This window comes from Pleurodeles waltl, chromosome 5 (genome assembly GCF_031143425.1).
Source record: "Pleurodeles waltl isolate 20211129_DDA chromosome 5, aPleWal1.hap1.20221129, whole genome shotgun sequence".
Lineage (NCBI taxonomy): Eukaryota > Metazoa > Chordata > Amphibia > Caudata > Salamandridae > Pleurodeles > Pleurodeles waltl.
In genome coordinates, this window is record NC_090444.1 from 1,465,017,469 (window position 1) to 1,465,039,605 (window position 22,137).

Consider the following 22,137-nt stretch of genomic DNA (forward strand, 5'->3'; position numbering starts at 1 on the left):
ACCATCCCATGGCACGGCAAAGACACCCCAGCTTTTCGGAGGGGAAGCTCAGGGTCATGGTAGAGGAAATCATCCGGGTAGAGCCGCAGCTATTTGGAGCACAGGTGCAGCACCTCAATTGCAAGGAAGATGGAGCTATGGCGAAGAATAGTCGACAGGGTCAACGCAGTGAGACAACACCCAAGAAATCGGGACGACATCAGGAAGAGGTGGAACGACCTACGGGGGAAGGTGCGTTCCGTGGTCCCAAGACACCACCAGGCGGTTCAGCGAACTGGCGGCGGACCCCCACCTCCTCACCCACAACTAACAACATGGGAGGAGCAGGTCTTGGCGATTCTGCATCCTGTGGGCCTCGCAGGAGTCGGTGGAGGAATGGACTCCGGTAAGGTAAACCTTTAACTACCATATCCCCCACCCTACCTGCATGCTATCACATACCCCCACCCTCGCCCCCACCCCTATCACTCAACTCCTCACTAATGTACCAATATCACAAACCACACATCCCAACACCAAGCCCTGCATGCAACAACAAAGCATGGACACCCATCACTAAAGCATGGCCACTGCACATACCCATACACCCCCCTAAACCATCATCACACAAGCCCCCACACAGGAATGCCAGCACTGGGGTACACGGTCACCCACCCATTGCACACCATGACACACACAGATGCAATAATCATGCTTTTACACCCCTGCAGCACCCCTACCCAACGTCACCGGACAGGACGGTCCAGACATCTCCACTCCACCCACAGAAGAGTCCCACAGTGATGACAGCACCTCTGTCCACCTGGATCTAAATGACCAGCCCGGACCATCGTGGGCCTTGGGACAGTCGGTTCCCCTCACACAGGCACAGGCCACCACAGACCTTCCCCCCTCTGGTAACACCAGCACAGCACCCACCCAGCGGGCCCATACCTCCGTCCGCAGGACACATCAATCAGCTGTGTGTCCACCACTACAGGGAACCCAGGATAACCCACCACCCCAACAACAACAGGAACCTGGGGGCAGTGGCAGTGGGCACACAGTCCAGGGGACGGAGGCCCAGGAACACAGGGGAACTGGGAGGGCTGCTGTGCGACAGGGGATGGACAGGCCAAGGGAACCCACTCTCCACAAGGCCTTCTCCTCCATCATGGGCGCATACCACCACTCCCAGGAGACGATGGCAGCTGTTCTGGCCAAGTTTCAGGAGACCCAGCGCATGCATGAGGAACAGTATTTGGGGTTCAGGGAGGAACTCAGGACCATCAGCTCCGCCCTGGGCACCATCGTAGGGGTGCTGAAGGAAGTACTCAACACCAGGAGGGACACTGTGGCACAACAAGGGGCCCCTGACACTAGCATGGACGATGAACTGCCCACCACCTCCGCTGGCGCTAGTGGACAGGAGGCACCACCACAGGACCACCACACCAGCACCCCACCCCCTGCAGAGGGAGAGCCACCCCGCAAATGGTCCCTGAGATCCAGGAACAGAGACAGAGCACGATGCCAAGACCCCCGCCAAGAAATGAGACCACCCTGATTGTCATCCCACTGTCCCACTTTGTCACCCTGTCCATATTAAAACTGCCCCAGCTCCACTTCCTATACCCATATGGGCAATGCACCTGTGAGACTAATAGACTGGACTCTGCCATGGACACTCCTCCGCCATCACCCCTCACCATATCACTTCCCCCTACAATATTTTGTATTTAAATAAACACACCTAAAGCACCAAAAGATCTGGAGTCTGTCTGTGATTTCGAAATAGTGTATTTGCAATTACATTGACAAAATTTACAGGAAATAGGAATGTCAACATACCTATGTCACACAGCTCTAGTCCATGAGGAATCTAAGCAGATGACACATGTTGGGACCCACACCTGTGAAACCGTAAGGGAAAGTGACAACTCAGTGACCATACACTGGGTGAAGTCGACAGACAGGATAGAGGTAGAAGTGTAAAAGTACATGTAGTAGGCAGGAATGTATTCTCACCTGTGTTTCACTGGAAATATTGCTGGATGACTGAGTCCCTGTTGTCCATGTCTTCTTCCTCTGCTTCCTCCTCATCACTGTCCACAGGCTCCACAGCTGCCACAACACCGCCATCTGGACCATCCGTCGCAAAGCCAAGTTATGAAGCATACAGCAGGCCACGATGATCTGGCACACCTTCTTTGGTGAGTAGAATAGGGATCCACCTGTCATATGGAGGCACCGGAACCTGGCTTTCAGGAGGCCGAAGGTCCGCTCGATCACCCTCCTAGTTCGCCCATGTGCCTCATTGTAGCGTTCCTCTGCCCTTGTCCTGGGATTCCTCACTGGGGTCAGTAGCCATGACAGGTTGGGGTAACCAGAGTCACCTAATAGCCACACACGGTGCCTCTGGAGTTGACCTATCACATAAGGGATGCTGCTATTCTGCATGATGTATGCGTCATGCACTGAGCCAGGGAAAATGACATTCACATGTGAGATGTACTGGTCGGCCAAACATACCATCTGTACATTCTTGGAATGATAACTCTTCCTCTTCCTGTACACCCGTTCACTCCTGCGGGGGGGGTACCAATGCCACATGTGTCCCATCAATGGCACCTATGATGTTGGGGATATGTCCAAGGGCATAGAAGTCACCTTTCACTGTAGGCAAATCCTCCACCTGAGGGAAAACGATGGAGCTCCGCATGTGTTTCAGCAGGGCAGACAACACTCTGGACAATACGCTGGAAAACATAGGCTGGGACATCCCTGATGCCATGGCCACAGTTGTTTGAAATGACCCACTTGCAAGGAATGGAGCACTGATAGCACCTGCACTTGAGGGGGGATTCCTGTGGGATGGCGGATTGCTGACATCAGGTCAGGATCCAACTGGGTACACAGTTCCTGGATTGTGGCACGGTCAAACCTGTATGTGATTATCAAATTTCTTTCCCCCATTGTCGACAGGTCCACCAGCGGTCGGTACACCGGAGGATTCCGCCATCTCCTCACATGTCCCAGCGGACGGTTCCTATGAAGGACAACAGCGAGCACAGAGTCAAACAACTCAGAGGTATGTACCCACAGTCTACACAGAACACCATTCATACACAAAATCTGGCCTGTATGTGTGTTGAGACTAGGCCTAGGTATGTGTGACGCAGTTGGTAACTAGGCCATGTGGGCCCCTGAAATGGTGGCTGCCTGACCTCTAAAGTGGGACAATGGGATGTGAGGTAACTGCGCTGGTGTTGTACACCGTCGCGGTAGGCGGTCCAAGACCGCGGCGCAATGCTGCATTGGTTAACATTGGACCCTATGGGTCCCAGGAGCCAATGACGATGTACACCGCGGACGTGACCGCCATTTTCTATCTGTTGAATCACTCGATACCTGATCTTCGACAGGAGAGGACCTACACTGCAAGTGCTGCTGTGACCTCGGTCTGGAAGAGACAATGGCTCGTGCGTCTGGGGAAAGGGCCCCTGCCTTCACATCGGAGGAGTTGGAGAAGATCGTCGATGGGGTCCTCCCCCAGTACACGCTACTCTACGGTCCTCCTGACCAACAGGTAAGTACACAGGGAGCATGCTGTATGGGCTATGCCTGTGTGGAGAAGGCTGGTTGTAAGAAGGAAGGGGGCAGAGTTCTGAGTGCATGAAAGACGGTGGGTGCATGTGTCACATGGCAAGGGTAGGGATGGGGGCCACTCACTTTGACGGCGCAGTGGGTAATGACTTCTCTTCTTCCCCTGTACATTTCATGTAGGTCAGCACCCACCAGAAGAAGGATATTTGGCGTGCCATCGCCAAGGACGTCCGGAACCTGGGGGTCCAACACAGATGGAGCACCCACTGCCGTAAAAGATGGGAGGACATTTGCCGCTGGAGCAAGAAGACGGCGGAGGCTCAGCTGGGGATGGCCTCCCAACGTGGGAGGGGTGCCCGTCGAACCATGACCCCGCTGATGTTCCGGATCCTGGCGGTGGCCTACCCGGATTTGGATGGGCGCTTGAGGGCATCACAGCAGACACAAGGGGGTGAGTACACTCTCATTCAGCTGACTTTGCGTGCAGTGGAGGGGTCTGGGTGGAGGAGGAGGGCTGTGGGTTTCCCTAGGCCGGGGCGAGTTCCGTAGGCTAGGCTCCTTCGTAAGGCATGGCCCTGTGGCCCCCCACCCCACTTCTGTAGAGTGCCAAGTACACCTGGTCATGCACCTGTGTCATCTATGTGTGCAGATGTCATCCATAGCCTTGTAGGCCATTTCCCAGGAATTGCACTGTAGAGCCCAACAGCGCGACGTAGTGCAGGGGGCTGCTGTGTCTGTCATGTCCGCCAACGGTAGCGGTAAGCCATGCACTCAACATGTCTTTCTTCTGTTCCCCCCCCTTTTTTGTGGTCTCCCTGTTCTTGTGTGCATTAGCATCATCAGGCGGAGGAGCTGTTGCACCGGAGCACGAGGGAGCTGTATCCCACATGGCCATGGAGGGCCACACTACGGACTCAGAATACACCAGTGGGATGGAGGGCGAGGGGAGCACCACGGCGGTGACAGGAGCTGAAACCAGTGACACGGACTCGTCCTCCAATGGGAGCTCCCTTGTGGTGGCGGCAACATCTGTGCCCCACACTACTACAGGTACCAGCACCGCCCTCCCAGCAGCCCCTCAGCGTGTGCCCCGTGCCCGCTCACCCAGGAAGGTGGGCAGCACCTTTGCCCCAGGCACCTCAGCCCCTGCCCCTGTCACCTCTGCTGCCCTCAGTGAGGAGGCCATTGACCTCCTCAGGTCCCTCACTGTTGGGCAGTCTACCATTTTGAATGCCATCCAGGGTGTAGAAAGGGAGTCACAACAAACCAATGCATTCCTGGAGGGCATTCATTCTGGTCAGGCTGCCCTTCATCGAACCTTTCAAACTCTGGCCTCAGCACTGATGGCAGCCATTGTCCCTGTGTCTAGCCTCCCCCCTCCAACTTCCTCCACCCAGACCCAATCCCCTGTACCTCTGCCTATCCCAAGCACACCATCAGACCAGCCTGTACACACCTCACCACACAAGGGAAGCTCAGGCAAACATAAGCACCACACATCCCACCGGCACTCACGCAAGCATCACACACATGCAGACACACCAACATCCACTGCCTCCACTGTGTCCCCCTCCTCCTCGTCTCCCTCCTCCCTCCCAGTCTCGTCTACACTCCCACATGCATGCACTACCACTACAGCTACTACGTCCCGCACCAGCACACCCACCAGCACACCCCGCTCACGTGCAGTCACCACCCCACTACCATTCACACGTCCCCTGTGTCCTCTCCCAGTGTGTCTGTGACGCCCCCACCCAAGATACACAAACGCAGGCACACACCCACCCAACATACATCCACCTCACAACAGCCTCCAGTGCATGCACCTGTACCCAAAGCCACAAAAGTTACACCTCCTACAACCACCACCTCTTCCTCCACTCCCAAACCCCCTCCAGCTACCCGTCCCAGTGTGTCCAAGCAACTTTTCCTGTCAACCCTTAACCTATTTCCCACCATCCCCGTCCAACTCATAGGTCCCGTACTAGCACCTCAGCCACAAAATCAACAGGACCAGTGGTGCCTGTTGTCACAGGTATGTGGAGTGCACCGGCCACCAGGAGAGCCAGTGTGGCACGGAGCCACAGCACAGCCAGTCCCCCCCCTGTGAAGCATCAGAAGTTGACCAGTGCCCGGCGGGAGAGGGGGAAGACTCCTGCCACCCAAGCCTCTCCCAGGGGTCCCAGTGGGAGTATGGACTCAGCTGTGACACCTCCCAAGGTGAGGAAGGGCCACAAGAAACCCGGCAAGTCTGGGAAGAGCAGCACGGCGGAGAAGACTGCCATCATCCCCGCTGCCCAGGAGGCCACCGCCAGACCCAGCCCAGCTCCCCAGGAGGCCACCGCCAGCCCCATTGTCGCTGCCCAGGAGGGCCCCGCCAGCCACAGCCCAGCTGCCCTGGAGGTCCCCGCCAGCCACAGCCCAGCTGCCCAGGAGGGCCCGCCAGCCACAGCCCAGCTGCCCAGGAGGGCCCCGCCAACCACAGCCCAGCTGCCCAGGAAGGCCCCACCAGCCACAGCCCAGCTGCCCAGGAGGGCCCCACCAGCCACAGCCCAGCTGCCCAGGAGGGCCCCGCCAGCCACAGCCCAGCTGCCCAGGAGGACCCCACCAGCCACAGCCCAGTTGCCCAATGAAGGACCGCCAGCCCCATCGCAGCTGGCCAATGAAGGACCGCCAAGTCAAGCAGCGCTGAACAGGGCAAGCACCGCTGAACAGGGCAAGCACCGCTGAACAGGGCAAGGACCGCCAAGTCAAGCAGCGCTGAACAGGGCAAGCACCGCTGAACAGGGTAAGGACCGCCAAGTCAAGCACCGCTGAACAGGGCAAGCACCGCTGAACAGGGCAAGGATCGCCAAGTCAAGCACCGCTGAACAGGGCGAGCACCGCTGAACAGGGCAAGGACTGCCAAGGCAAGCACCGCTGAACAGGGCAAGCACCGCCAAGTCAAGCACCGCTTAAAAGGGCAAGCTCCGCTGAACAGGGCAAGGACCGCCATCTCAAGCACCGCTAGCCCATGAGCGGCAGGGGCACTGACGCAACAGGGACCGTCACGGGGTGAGTGATGCACTCTGGGCACAAGTCCCCCTCCAGAACCAGTGGAGGCATGCATCCACTACGTCTGTCCTGCACAGGATGAAGCACTCTGGGCACCAGTCCCCCTCCAGAACCAGTGGAGACATGCATCCACTACATCTGTCCTGCACAGGATGAAGCACTCTGGGCACCAGTCCCCCTCCAGAACCAGTGGAGACATGCATCCACTACCTCTGTCCTGCACAGGATGAAGCACTCTGGGCACCAGTCCCCCTCCAGAACCAGTGGAGACATGCATCCACTTGTGAGACTGTGGCTTTGCACTCCCCAGGATTGAACAGTGGGCAAACCACCCACTGGAGAGACTTGAGAGACTGTGGCTTTGCACTCCCCAGGATTGAACAGTGGGCAAACCACCCACTGGAGAGACTTGAGAGACTGTGGCTTTGCACTCCCCAGGATTGAACAGTGGGCAAACCACCCACTGGAGAGACTTGAGAGACTGTGGCTTTGCACTCCCCAGGATTGAACAGTGGGCAAACCACCCACTGTAGAGACTTGTGAGACTGTGGCTTTGCACTCCCCAGGATACATCAATGGGCATGGAGCCCCCTCGTGGATCTGGCGTCGTGCACTCATCCGGCTGAGGTGCCCCCCCTTCCTTTCCCCTCGAGGTGCCTGTTTTATTTCTATCTGATGCCCCTGCAGTGTTCTCTCCATCTTGTTTGGGTATCTTCTGTGGTCCTCACCCATGCATTTTGGGCCCAGTGGTCCACGGACTATGAATGTTGCTATACCTGGACTACTAATCGTGGTGTATATTTTGTTAATAGTGTATCTATATATAATTTTTTGCTTACTGAATTTTGATATATTACAATGGTTACACTCATTTCCTTTTGTCTTTGCATTCTTCCGGAGGGGTTGGAGGGTGTTACTGTAATGTTTCGATATGCATTGGTGTGTGTGTTGTAGTGAGTGAGGGTGGGGGTTGGGGTGTTGCATGTGAATGTCCCTGTTTTTTGCCTCCTCCTCCCCTATGTCGTAGGTGCAGTACTCACCGTGGTCTTCACCGCCGGCGTTGGTGCTCCTGGTACAGGAGCAAGAAGACTAGCGCAGGAAGAATATGGAGTTCCGGCTCCATGGTGTCCTCCTTCCTCGTGGAGTGTGTAGAGGTGAGCGTTTTTCCTTCGAAATTCCTGTTTCCGCCGTGTTTTTATCCACGGTGAATCCGCCCCAGAAAAGGTGGCAGATTGACCTGTCCTGATAGTGTGCCAGGGTTGTAATGACCACCTTGATGTCCTACTTTTATTACTCAGCAGTCAACCTCAATTTTTTCACTTTTCTTGTCCTTTGGTTATCTGTTTGGAAATGAACTTTGCACATTTTGTCAAGATGCACAAATACATATGCAATTCATCACTCAGTGTTTGGGATGAACTCTCTCCCTGAATTTTATTTCTAATGGCAGGGGCTTGGACACTGTCACTATTTGTTGGGGGGGGTCAAGTGATGGTCTGAGCTTGGGGTACTACTCAGGAAAAACAGTGCTATTGGCAAACAATGTAGCCACTTTTTATTCAGGATGGTACACAACTTGCTGATTTTTCTCTTCAAGAGGCTTTTCAGGTGCTCTACAATGTCATTACTTTGTGGGTGGTAAACAGAGGACAAGTTGTGAAGTTGTGAAGAGGAGAAGTCGGATCTTCTGGCTTCTGGCATCCCCTATTGAGGAATCACTTCCTGAACCAGGAATGTGGCTGCTGATTTGCCATCACAATGGATTCATTGTACTGCTTCAATAAATCTGGAGAATAGGCAGACTACCACTATGAGGTACCTGTAGTTGTTGTACCTGTCAATCATATCCACAAAGTCCAAATGAAGAACCTTAAAGGAAACTTGTGGTCAATGAATTGTGGAACTTATCAATTTTAGAGTGGTATTAGTGGAATACTCTTGACAACTCGTTCAGCTCTGTAGTTACATGGTTATTGTGTCATGCAAACTGGGGACAAACCAGTCTTGCTGTATTTGGTTTGCCAAATGATCTCTTGAATTGTGAGCTGGTAAATGAATCTGATCCAGGGTGATTGCAAGCAGAGTTTGTGGCATTACTGTCTTTCCTGTACCTAGCTGCCTATACACCAGGTCACTCCTGGACTGAATCCACCATCCATTTTCCCACAACTGCTTTTCATGTGGTAGAAAAGCTTCCTCTAGTTCCATCAGGTGTAACCTTGCTGACTCAGTGTATTGGGGTGTGTCCTTGTCTGTTGTAGTCTTTGCTTTGACCTCCACTGGTGGGGCAGTCTGAGCCTCCAGGACAGTGGCAGGTTGTGGGTCTGACAGTACCTTTGGGGGTATATGTCTGACTGCATCCTTAACTGCTTGATCCACCAGCACGTTACCCTGGTACACGAAATCCGGTCTGTTTTTGTGTGCTAATCACTTCACAACTTCCACTGCCGGCGGTAGCACTAGTACCTTTATTAGGGCCTCTAAGAGTACTTTATGCATCACAAGACTACCATCCGATTTAAGGAACCCTCCCTACTCCATCACATGATACCGGAATGCACTGTGGTTGTTATGTAGGCTGAATCCGAGTATATTGTAGCTAGTCCCCCTGCTCCCGGCCCACTATTAATGCTGTCAGCTCTGCTGCCTGTGCTAAATAGTGTGCTGGCAATGGTAATTTTTCTATGACCTGCAGTGTATCCAAGAAGCCGTGTTGCTGAGCCCTGACTACTGCTGCCTCTGTTTGTCTAATTCCTGTTTCTTAGTCATTCGAGGAGGAACCATCCACAAAATAGACAACACTATCCAGTACAGGGTCCTTTATAGCTTGACTATATGTTGCAACGTCCTCTGGGTTTAACACTGGGTGGGCAAAGAATGTTGCAGGATTGACCGTATGACACACCACAATCTTCAAGCATGGTAGTGACAGCATAACCTCGTAGCTTAACACTCTCTGAGTAGACAGAATTGCCTTGGCCTTCTGGGTGATAGCGAACACTGCATGTTCTGCGAAGAGCATCAATGTTGCCCCTATAATTATGGGGGTGCTCTTCTGTACTGCAAATGCTGCAGTGGCCAGAGTTTGTACACAGGGATGGTGTCAGTTCATCCCACCGAAGTACGTGATTGGTTTGTGGCCAAGTGGATACTTCTATGTGAGGACAGCTGTCATCATCTGACCATTGCATTGGCAGAGTAGGTAGAACTCCTTGGTGTAATCTGGTGTTCCCAGGTCAGGGGCATATGTTATCTCATCATTCAATTTCTTGAACGTTTCCCTCATTTCAGGTGTCCAAATTATCTTATCCTCGCTATCTCTTGCCTGCTTGATATTCTTTAAAAATGTAGCCATTATAGTGCTATAGTCAAATACCCATTGTCTCACATAGTTACAGATACCCAGAAACTTCTGCATTCCTCTAACTGTGTCTGGCTCCGACATTTAAAGAATGGAGGCTGTATTTTCAGGTGTTACATGTCTAGCAGATGCTGACAGTAATTGTCCTAAATATTGGACTTCTTCTTTGCAGTACTGAATTTTTCCCTTCTCCACTTTGTATCCTCTCTGGGCAAGAGTGTTTAGAAGAGAAATAGGGCCTCATTATGAGTTTGGCGGTCTCAAGACCACCATGTTGGTGGTGGCGGTCAAACCGCCAACATGCTGGCAAAGAAGACCGCCATATTATGACCATTGTGGTATTCACAACAGAATGCAGCCAAATGACCGGCAGCATCACCATTGCGGTGCGACCGCCATGGACGATGGTAGCCACCTGCAGGCTGGCGGAGACCATGTTTCCACCAGACAGATTATGAGGTTGCACACCACCAAGGTTACTGCCACTGTCGCACCATCACGGAAATTCAGGCGTAAAAGGAAACACTTGCAGGAAGCCATACTCGTCTGGAGCCACCATGGAACCAGAACTACATGTATTCCCGCTGCTCCTGTTCACCCAGCGACTTCAGAATCTGTGACAACAACAGCAACTGTAAGTACACACTCGTACCTGTATTTTTGCATTTTTACAAATTTTGGTACACCCACACAACATACATCCGGGAAGAGGGTGCGAGGGCGACACTGACAAGTAACTGCACACTAGCAAACATACACTCTCAGACAGCCAGACACGTACCCACATATACACAACAAACAAGCCATGGCCATCACACACACACAAACGTCACAAAAATAAACAGGTAAGTAAGGAAACACCGCACAGACCCATATTCACATACTACCAAACTGCACTACAATACGTCATAGAAACAACACATTCTCACCATCTATAATCACTTGGCTGGGACACACAGGGAACACTACCCAGGGACATGTCACACAGAGTTCATAACACCAACAGGTAAAACACACAAACAAATACACTATCATAATAATGACCGGTCGACCTACAAAGAACTATGGGCCTGATTACAACTTTGGAGGAAGGTGTTAATCTGTCCCAAATGTGACGGATATACCACCAGCCGTATTACGAGTCCATTATATCCTATGGAACTCATAATACGGCTGGTGGTATATCCGTCACATTTGGGACGGATTAACACCTCCTCCAAAGTTGTAATCAGGCCCCATGTGTCCAACATTTCATGCATAACACTCACACAAGTCAATGTACACAATGCCATACAACACACCAACAGCAGATAATACAAACACAACTAATCATCTAAACACACAAATGTCCATGAAACAAACATATCCGACCACTTGTGGACAAAATCACTAGACACAACCTCATGTATTGCTCAAACAGCATATGTATCCCAAGCAGAACACACACACACACACACATACAGACACACAACTAGTGTCATGCAGGAACAACTCCATACTAGGGAAAGAAATGCATGACAAAGTTGTAATCAGGAAACCAACCACTGGTAGGTTCACGTAATTATTGTAAGGCAAAAATATATGAAAAACAAAGGGCGTATGCCAGTCCATAATGAAAACATGCTGTATGCACACAGTGCACAGATGTGTTCCCCAAACTTGACTTCTGACTGCCATGTAACCTCCATAGGAAGGGGCATCAATGGGGTAAACAGGCACCTCAGGGGGTATCTTGAGGGGGCAGAAGTGGGGTTTGGGTTTTGGAGGGGGGCCTTTGGGATCAGACTTTTATTGGACTTAGGTTTAGGGGAGGGTTGTTTTTTAGTTGGAGGGGTAGACTTCTTGGCAGGGGGAGGGGCATAGGAACTTGCAGGGGAGCAGGGAGATCTTGGAGGTGGAAGGGCCAGACTTGGGGAGGGAGACTGAATTTTTAGGAGTATCACAGGGTGGGAGAGGAGTAAGGAAAAGGGCAAACTCAAAAAGGAAAGCTTTCTTAGACATATGGGGACGTCATAGCAAAAGGGTTTGGGTGTGGAGGGAGAGGGAGTGGTTGTCAGAGGTGTTGGTGTGGTGCATGTTTGTGGGAGGTATGCTTGTGGGGTGAGTGTTGGGTGGGTGAGTGTGGCTGTTTATGTGTCTTAGGAGGAGGGCGGCGCAGGTGCTGGGAGATGCCCTGGTGGGTAGCTGTTGGGGTGGTGACTGGAGGTATGGTGAATGTGCTGCATGTAGGCATGTCTGTGGTTGTGGTGTCTATGGATGTGGTGACTAGGGTGGATGTCTGAAGGTCTGCTGTGATGCTGTCTGTGGGTAAGATAGGTGTAGTGGCTGGATCTGTGAATGTTGGTGTGGTGTCTGCCAGAGCCTGAAAGGATCTCTGTAGGCCAGCCAGTGCACTGTGAATGCCCTCCAGGAATGCATTACTCTGTTGGATCTAAGTTGCAAGTTCCTGGTTGGCATTCATGATGGTTGACTGACTTACAGAGATGGACCTCAGGAGGTCAATAGCCTCCTCACTGAGGGCAGCAGGGCCGACAGGGGCAGGAGTGCCCGCAGCAAAGGAGACTCCCACCCTCTTGGGTGAGCCGGAACAGCCAACTTTGTGGGGAGCTACAGGGAGGGCAGTGGTAGTAAGGGGGTGGTGGATTGAGATGGTGCTGGGGTGGTCCCAGATGTGTCTGCCACCTCCAGGGTGTATCCACTGGAGGATTCTGATGATGACAACGTGAGTCCTGTCTCCCCCGTGGCACTTCCCTCACTCTCTAGGCCACTAGATGCCTCAGTGTCAGTGGTCTCAATGCCCTGGTTCTCATGGCCCGCATCTTCCCCACTCAGCTGTGCCCCATCTCCTTCACTTGCCTATACTGGTGCACAGAAACAGAGAGAAAGAGCAGGCCCTCACATTCCTTACATACACATACATTACAACGTACACAGCAGTAACAACGCATCTATTTCAAATAAATCCCTATGTAGAAACCATTCAGAGCCTACATCATGTCACAACTAGACACTTCCAACATTCGCATATGACCACAGTCTCACCCACAACATAAGCCAACCATCTGACCACTACATCACCATCCCATCAATTCACCAGTAATTCAAAAGCATTATGGACAAGCTACATCTAAATTGTCTCCCCATACAGGTCATCACTGTCTATCAACAAATCATTTTGAGGAAATGCAGTTTACTGACAATACAATATCATGTCTTCCCCTACTCCACACCTGTCCAGTCCATCACCAGTAGTCATGTTCCTTAAAAGTAAACTCATCTCAGTTCCAATACAACACAGCATGCTGCTTTCTAAACACATGCCTAACTTATCATTCTGCATACAACTTACACAATGTCATAATCATCAGTTGAAGACACTACATATGGCACACCCATACAGCGTACCTCACAAAATGACAACATGCTATTGAAACATCTATCTAAATACTATGAAAAGATTAATAACGGGTATCTGGACCCACTTATCTACCCCATTGACACATAGACAACAATTCTATGTCCTGCAAAAGGGGCCTATGTACCACACAGGATACATCCACAGACAACCGCAGGGAGCATAGCAGCACTACCAATACAATGGACACCAACCAATGTGCATGAAGGGCTCATAACATTCCACCAAACATGCTGATTAAAACCTCTACATGACAACATTTAAACACCTACATCACTAACAACTGTCCGGCCATGTAATTCTTATTACCTTAGAGAACTAACACTTACACAACTAATCACTAAGGTAACCCTGAATGACACATACATCTAGAGTCAAGCAAAATGAATGGCAACATATCCCAAAACACCAACATGTGAATGCCAAATGGAACTCCTGCTACACCATTAAGTCAGGCAGAAGTGAGCAGATCTATTACTAAAACTGTCCAAACATTCTGGCAAACAAGAGGTTTCAAATTACAAAAGGCATGAAGTATAAATTGACACATGTTGTAGGGAGGAAATAGTTTTTGGTGTACTCATATAGGTATGGTATTGCCCTATTTTGCATGGATAACGTACATGGACTAAGGGATCGGCAAACTAGCCACTTACCTTCTCAAAACCATATACATTAGAGTAAAAGGTATTAGTACACATGCCAATGTTATGTCTTGAAATGTTTTATTACCAACATGATTTCACTGTGAAGGATGTATACCCTGATCAAAAGCCACCTTTCACAATATATAAATCTGACCTAACAATGGGATACCTCCTTATACCTTGTAGAGAGTGTAGTGAGTTTGACATAGCTAAATCATGCTTGGGATGACAGCCTCACATGAAGTTTCCATCTATTTCAGGACACAGTATTACTTGGCCCTGTTACTCATCTATCTGACCCCATGTTCCACAAAGAGCAACATCCAGTAGAATAGGACTGGTCAGAGACCAAAGAGTTATACAGCTGATCAATTGAGTAAATTGACTTGGGAACACTAGGTGGGTAGGGTGACACAGCTGGGTACACATATTTATGGCTAAGAAGAATTACACTTATGTTACAGTCACATCTGCATCTCCAAATGCAGTCATACTACTTGGTTGACATAGGTTATGAACATGTCCCTATACACAATACAATGGCCACACATTTATTTCTATGTTGCCAACTGTAATACCATGTCTACCTAGGAGACACTTTACCTGCATGATTTTCCACATTGTCACAGAGGCATGTACATGTGTTCAGTCAGTACTTACCCCCTTGTGGCTGCTGTACTGCCCTCAAACACCCATCCACCTCAGGGTAGGCCACCACCAAAATGCAGACCATTAGGGGGGTGAAGGTCTGACGGTAACTCCTCCCTCTTTGGGAGGACATCCCCAGCTGGGCATCTGTGGTCTTCTGGGTCCTGTGCCTCAGGTCCTCCTGACACTTCCTACAGTGGGTGCTCCGCCAGCTGTGGACCCCAGGGTCCGCACTTGCTTGGCAATGGCATGCCAAATTCCCATCTGACACAGACAAAAGGAAAAACTTATGTCCACCTGCACCGTACCAACAGTAGTGGACAGAACACTTCAGAGCTCAGGTAATGGAGGTCGTGCTGGCAGCAGTGTCAGGAGTCCAGTGAGTTATACTGCAGAACATGGTGATCACGTACATGACTGTCACCGCCAGCAGACATTGCCATTGACCCAAGTCCGCCAAAGGCAGCAATGTCTTCCAATGGCAATTTGCACTGTGGTTGTGACCGCTTACCATATAACGACCTCCGCTGGCAGACTTCCACATTTCCAGTACAGTAGGTCAGGCAGCTGACATTTTAATCACATTTCTTCAATGGAACAATTTGCATCATAAACTATATCCATATTGTGCAATATATCTTTAAATTCTGCCTTCAGGTTTAGTTGTCTATTTATCCATCTGTGCAGTAAATGCTGTGTAGCTGGAGGATATGTGGTGATAGCAAAGTACACCTACTCTTAGGTTCATACGTGCTTTGAAAATGTAGATAATGTGCAACAATATGTTTAAGTTGGTGGGACTTACAAACATGTACAGTAACAAATGAATATGTATGTGTAGTTCAATAGTTAGTTGAGGGAACGTGCACCCCGGAGGGAGTCATCGATTCCATAGTTATGTGCTGTACTGTAGATGTCAGCGGTTCTAACACATCTCAACAGCAGATATGTGGGAGTTGTTAATGTAACTTTAAATAATATGTGCATGCAGCATGTCACATACTATGTTTACATCTTTTCAAATAGTTACCTTGCCATGAGGAGAGGAAGACAACCACCAGTGTACCGTCACTAGTAGACCTACACACCATGGAGGCGAGACATTGTATTGAGACATATCGGTTGAATTGTTATACTATCATGGATCTTTGTGATTAGTTGGAGCCAGATCTGATGCCTACCATTCGCAATCCCTATAGCATACCTCCCATTGTTCAAGTCTTGTCAGTGCTGCACTTCCTGGCCACTGGGTCCTTTCAGAATACAGTGGTCCTAACTGAAGGGACGTCTCAGCCCATGTTCAGTCTGGTTTTGAAAGATGTACTGTGTGCATTGTTGAAACACCTGGACAGCTACATCAGGTTTCCCCAACGTTCAGATTTGGCTGACGTGAACGCAGAGTTTTCAGCTATGGGACACATTCCACATGTAGTTGGAGCCATAGATTACACCCATGTAGCCTTGGTTCCCCCCGTACCAAAGAACAGCTTTACAGGGACAGGAAAAACTACCACTCCATAAATGTTCAAGTGATGTGTCTGGCAAACCAGTACATTTCACAAGTCAGTGCTATGCATCCAGGATCAGTCTATGATTCCTTCATCACGCGGAACAGCAATGTCCCACTGCTTATGACACAACTCCACACAGAGAGGGTCTGGCTGGTTGGTCAGTTACAACTGAAATGTGTGTTTGCAATGTATGTCTCCTGCCATCAAAATGTTGCATATCCCACATATAGGTTTGTGTTGTTCTACCAAATTGTTCACAGGTGACTCTGGCTATCCAAACTACCCTTCATTGTTGACACCAGTGAGGTACCCTACCACGCCAGGGGAAATCCGCAACAATGAGTCCCATGGGAGGACAAGGTGTATCATTCAGCGAATGTTTGGGCTCCTGAAGGCAAGATGTAGATGCTTGGACATACCAGGAGAAGCCCTCCTTTACTCACCCAACAAGGTATGTCAAATAATAGTGACCTGCTGCAAGCTCCAGAATCTTGAACTGAGACAACAGATACCATTTATACCAGATGAGGGGGAGCTAGCAGAACCTGTGGGTGGAAATGTAAATTTGCCAAGTGATGAAGAGCCAGAGGAAGATGAAGTAGGAGACTCGAGGGCAGAGCTCATCAATCAGTACTTCAACTGAATAAATGGTATGTGAAGTAGACGTAATGTTGTGACATAATTTTGTAACCTGAAGTTGATGCATAGCATAACACCTCCTTTCTTGCATCATTGCCTATGAGTGAGTTGTACGTGCTGACTGAAAGTTTGCATTGTGCACAGGACAGAGTGGTCTACAGTATCATGTGTTGTTACAGCAGATACAAAGTCACACTTGTGGACATGACTTCTCTGATTTGAGGAGTGTATGCTGCTATGTCCTATCCCTTTTCTCTTACAATCACAGATTAGCCTGGATCGTGTTGGGCTCATCAACCTTGGCAAACTACTGACAGTGTCAGAAGCAGATGGGATTTGCAGACAGACATGCGAAGTGGACATGGCTGAAACCAGGTACTATTAGTCTTGATTATGTGGAGTGTAACGAGCATTTCTAGACTGTGAGGGCACTGGGGTGGAAACGTGTTTTCCCATCAAGCTCATCTGTAGGGTACAGGTGGTTGTCAAATAGTGTCATTTGTATTTGGATATGTGTCTAGCAAATGTGTATATGTAGGACCATAGCCTCTCCCATCACAATGGTGTAATCTACCTTGAATCTAGCTACCAGTGTGTTCTTGCTTTGCAGACCAATGTGCATGTCACTGTGGATTGACATAGGTGAGTGACAAGCCTACATGTATGTGACAAATGTAAGTGAAAGATTCCTGGGATGGGGACATCAGTACTGATGTCTTTCTGTACCATGGGATATGAATAATTGGAAGCTATGGTATGGGTATGTGGTAAGGCTTTACCAGGTGATACAAAGGACCGATTTGTGTGCCTCATGCCTTGTTGGTAGACTAACATGACCCTAACTTCTGTATCCTGTGGTTTAGCATTGTGTGACATCTTAGCAAACACCCTGATGGTACTTTCAGTCATGCTCTATGTACTGTTTGTATTTCTACCAATGATTGTGTGTAGTTGTAGTTAACAATTTTTTTAATCTGTCCTGTTACAATCCTATTGTTATGAGTCTCTTGCTGATGAAGTCCATGTTTGATGTCCATTACAATGGGTGTACAATACAAAGGGACATATTCAGACTAGAGGTAGCATGCATAACTATTGTACATGGATGATTAATGACACATGCACAGGACCTGTGTTTAAGTGTGATTTGTTGTGGAATTAACAACAATATATGTGACTATTAATGTAAAAAACACACAAAACAAACATGGGTGAGTGAAGTCATGGTGGCTGCAATTATGAGAGTAGCTGCTACACCATCAGGATACATAAGTCCAGTTTCCTTGCACTATAGGAAACTGGAGATTGGTTATAGAACAGTCAACAGGGTGTATCTGTGGCACACAAGGGAGACATGTCAAGAGAGGTTTACTTCCTGGCAGTGGGTTTATTCTTGGTATCTGCACCTGTTGGATGTCTGGGTGGATGTCCACATTTGTAGGAGGGTTCTTCAGCTACAGAGCGTGGGGTGTCAGAGACATGTCCTTCCCCTGGTAGGCTAACTTGGCCCATCATGCCTCTGGAACTTAGGTAGGCTTCCCAAGACTTGGGAGATTGTTTCCTGGTCAGTATTGTCCCTTTGAGACCTCATCTTCTGGCCCATAGCATCCCTCCCACACACCCCACCCCACGTGCCTGTGCCCCTGGCACAGTGTGCCCACTCCCGGTGGTGGCAGGTCCATCATTGCAAAGGGTGGAAAGGTGAGACTCAGGTATTAGTACTGGGGGGCCCACAATGGATAAAAGAGTCCTTAGGACACAGGTCTGGGGGAATACGGTTGCCTGTGATGTAGATGCAACAGGGCTGGGAGGATTTGATGTGGGCAGGGTGATGCTGACAGTTGGTGGTTTACCAGGTGTCCCAGATGGGCTAGGTTCTTCGTCAGTGTCCAGGCATCCAGGGGTCTTGTCCTTACCGAGGCCTTCATCCAGAGAGGTAGTGACAGTCTCTGGTATCCTCTCCATGGTGACAATGGCAAGGTTACCTTTGGAAGGAATAAAGCACAGTAAAGTTTAAATTGTTGCAGTTGTGTGAGATGTAGACAGTGCCTTAACGCGTTGTCAAGCAATGACATTGACAGCCGCTGCCCAGAATAACTTAGTACAACCTACAACTCTGGGACTTGAATTCCAACTCCATGTATAGAATTGTTAGACTAGGTTGGTATTGATTGTACAGCTGATGGCATCTGACATTGATTATTGAGATGGCTGTTCACCTCTGCTACCCAGTGAAGTGTCTGGCATGATAGATGTCTAGACAGTTCAGATAGAGCAGAGGATGAAAACTTCTAGTTATCCATGACAAATCAAAGCTGTACAATGCACATTGGTGTCCTTCTAGGAACACAGTATGTGAGTAAGCAATACACATTAACCTGTATCTGGATGTGCTGCATGTGCATCCACTCAGCCAGCTGAATTTCCAGACCAGGTGAGTATACTTATAACTTGGGATCTTCAATCTGTGGCCATTATAAATGGGCACTCAGCTATAGATGTGTTTTGCTTGGGATGCTACCACACTAGAACAATCAAGAGGTGTAGATAGAAAATTAGTTTAACATGTGTGGCATGTAATATTTGGTGCAGTGTCCAGGTTTTGAAAATGTTGGGCTATTGCATTCTGGGAGTTTTAGTGCTATATTTAGCCAGTACTTTGCCTGCAATTTCCAAGAGCTGTGTGCCGAGATGAATTCTCACCGTGGTAGAACCTCTGTTGTGATTTGTGGATCGTAATATGCTGTGAGGATTTTGTTAGGCTGGCAGTGCTGGTGGTGGGGCCGCCTCTTTTCTGTGCACCAGAGGCTGCACGCAAATGCATTACAGCAACAGAAGAGATTCAAAATGGGCTCTGTCACAGAGTTCACAACTGTTCATTGTCCATGCTATGCATCAACGTCAACTTGAATGAATTATTCACTAGAACAGTTACTTTGCCTAATTATGGCTTTTTCGAGATGGCTTTAATTTAACTTCTCACTTCCAAGGCCAACTTGTCCCTTGTAATTTCCCCACCAAAGGCTTCCATGTACATGTAATGTTTTTCAGACAATTATCCCAGTTCATTGACTTTAATGGGCAAATAGGTTAACCTTTTAATCTAAGGCTGTATTCACAGATTACACTGGGCCAAATGTCAATTTGCATTATTGTGTATTGTATTTGAAATAATATTCACTACTCAGTTATTTGTACTGCATGGTATTAGATTTTTATTTAGAAATGTTTTTGTCTTCTGACCTACTTTGAATTGTGTTATGATGTGTTTTGTATCTCTGATTACCTCATCGAGGGCTATATCCTGGTACTTAGCCAAGCAATGAAATGTGAGTCAGAAACACCTGAGAAAACGTTTTATGTATTTCTGTTGCTAAAAATGATTGATAAGGAGCACTAGAAGCTGAAATGTAGCTCATGAATTTTTTAATATTTTTCCCACTACTTCTGTTATGTCACTAGACAGACTTGGTGACAGCAGATATGATTGGATCAGCATACTTCTCTCACCTCACCTTCAATCCCTTCTTTCTCTCTTCACTCTACTTATGCTATTCCTTATTCCTGTTAGTCCTATTTCCTTACACCATCATTGTTTTGCTAGTTAACAGTCTCCAGTGTTGTTACTGTTGCCCGATCTGTCTCAGTTCCCTCTCTGCTATTCATCCTCACCTCTCACCTCAGCCCTGCTCTCAACATCTTTACATTTTCTGTCTCTCTGCTTGCTTAAGCTCTTTCTACAGTTACTCATCCTGTGACATTTCCTCTTTTGTTTTTTCATTTGCCATCCCTTCTCTTTCCCCAGCACTCCCCGTCATCATTCCTTCCATACCTCCAGCTTACCTATAATAGATTGGGTTGTCTATTACAACTCAGCCCCTACTTGCAGATGGTTGCTCGCATTTGCTTTAGTGAATTTAGTGAATGTCTGTTTGCGCTTATATAATTTTGTAGGTAGACTGACCTATATACTTTCAAGTTCCCCACCTTCAGTTATGATCTTAAGTAACAGGCCTTCTGTAACAGGGTAGTGACTTTAACAGCCTTTAATGGGTTGTTTTCAGATGTTTTATTGGCATTATGCTTCTTAATATATATTTGCTATGTGGGCTTTGATCAATTTAATCAGTTTCTCAACATTTACCTACAATGTCTGAAGGCACATTCTAGGCCATGGACATTGACTTCACCAAAAGCCTAAATACATCTGCAATGTCATATCTGTGAACCCAGTCCAATAGATGCATGTTCAATGTATAGGGAAAGCACATCTGCAACTGTCGTTCATCTGGATATTACAGAATATGTGTTGTAAATTCCCTGTCTCCAAGGTTGTCAATACTCTGCCAATGACCAGAGGCTGAAAACTTCAAGTTACCCATGACGTACCTACAACAGTACTTCTATAGTGTTACGGCAGATACAAGGGTCCCTCGCAAGTCAACCAAATTCTATTCACATCTGTGGAATTTAAGTCCCAATAACTGAGCATTCAGTTGCAATTAAATGTCAAAGGGTTACTTGGGATAAAACTTAAGCTGCATTGACCATCCTGGTTCTTCCCACCTATGCGGTGTTCTAGCCCTTACACTTCTTAGGAAATAATGGAGAAATTGTTTTTTTTTTTGTTTAAACCTGAACTACTAAAACACCTTGATATCTTACTATTGTATGCTGTTAAGCCATGCTAGTATGGGTCTCTAACTCACCAACCACCTCTATGCTCAACTGAATCAAAACTTCTGATTTGTTCTACTCTGTATTAGGATTCAGTTGCAGAAATAAATTCTACCTCTTCCATTGTTCCAGTGAGTGCCCTTAATGCATTGTCTCTGGATTAAATTATATACCAAATATTATATTCGGTAAGAAATCGAACCCTCACTCACTGTATTAAACCTGTGTACACTCATATAAGCATGTACTTATATAGTTTATTCTCAAAATTACTTGATGATTATAATAATCTCCCATGCCCCAACCTCAACAGCATTTCCTAGTTTGTATTTACCTTTATGGTATGCATGCCCTTAACATACAGCACACAGTCAAACTGTTCAAATATATATGCATAACATCCTGGGAATAAATCAAATAAATGCACCCTTACCAAATAATCTAGAACAGAAAGATAATTTTAAGAACACTGTTGCAGAGAGGATGCAACCAACTGGTCTTGGCATTATCAGCAGCAAAACTATTCTAAACTATTCAAAAATAGTGCACTCACGTATGTAAAGAAATTGTCTTTTCCAACCAAGTTTCCCTCCAAAACAA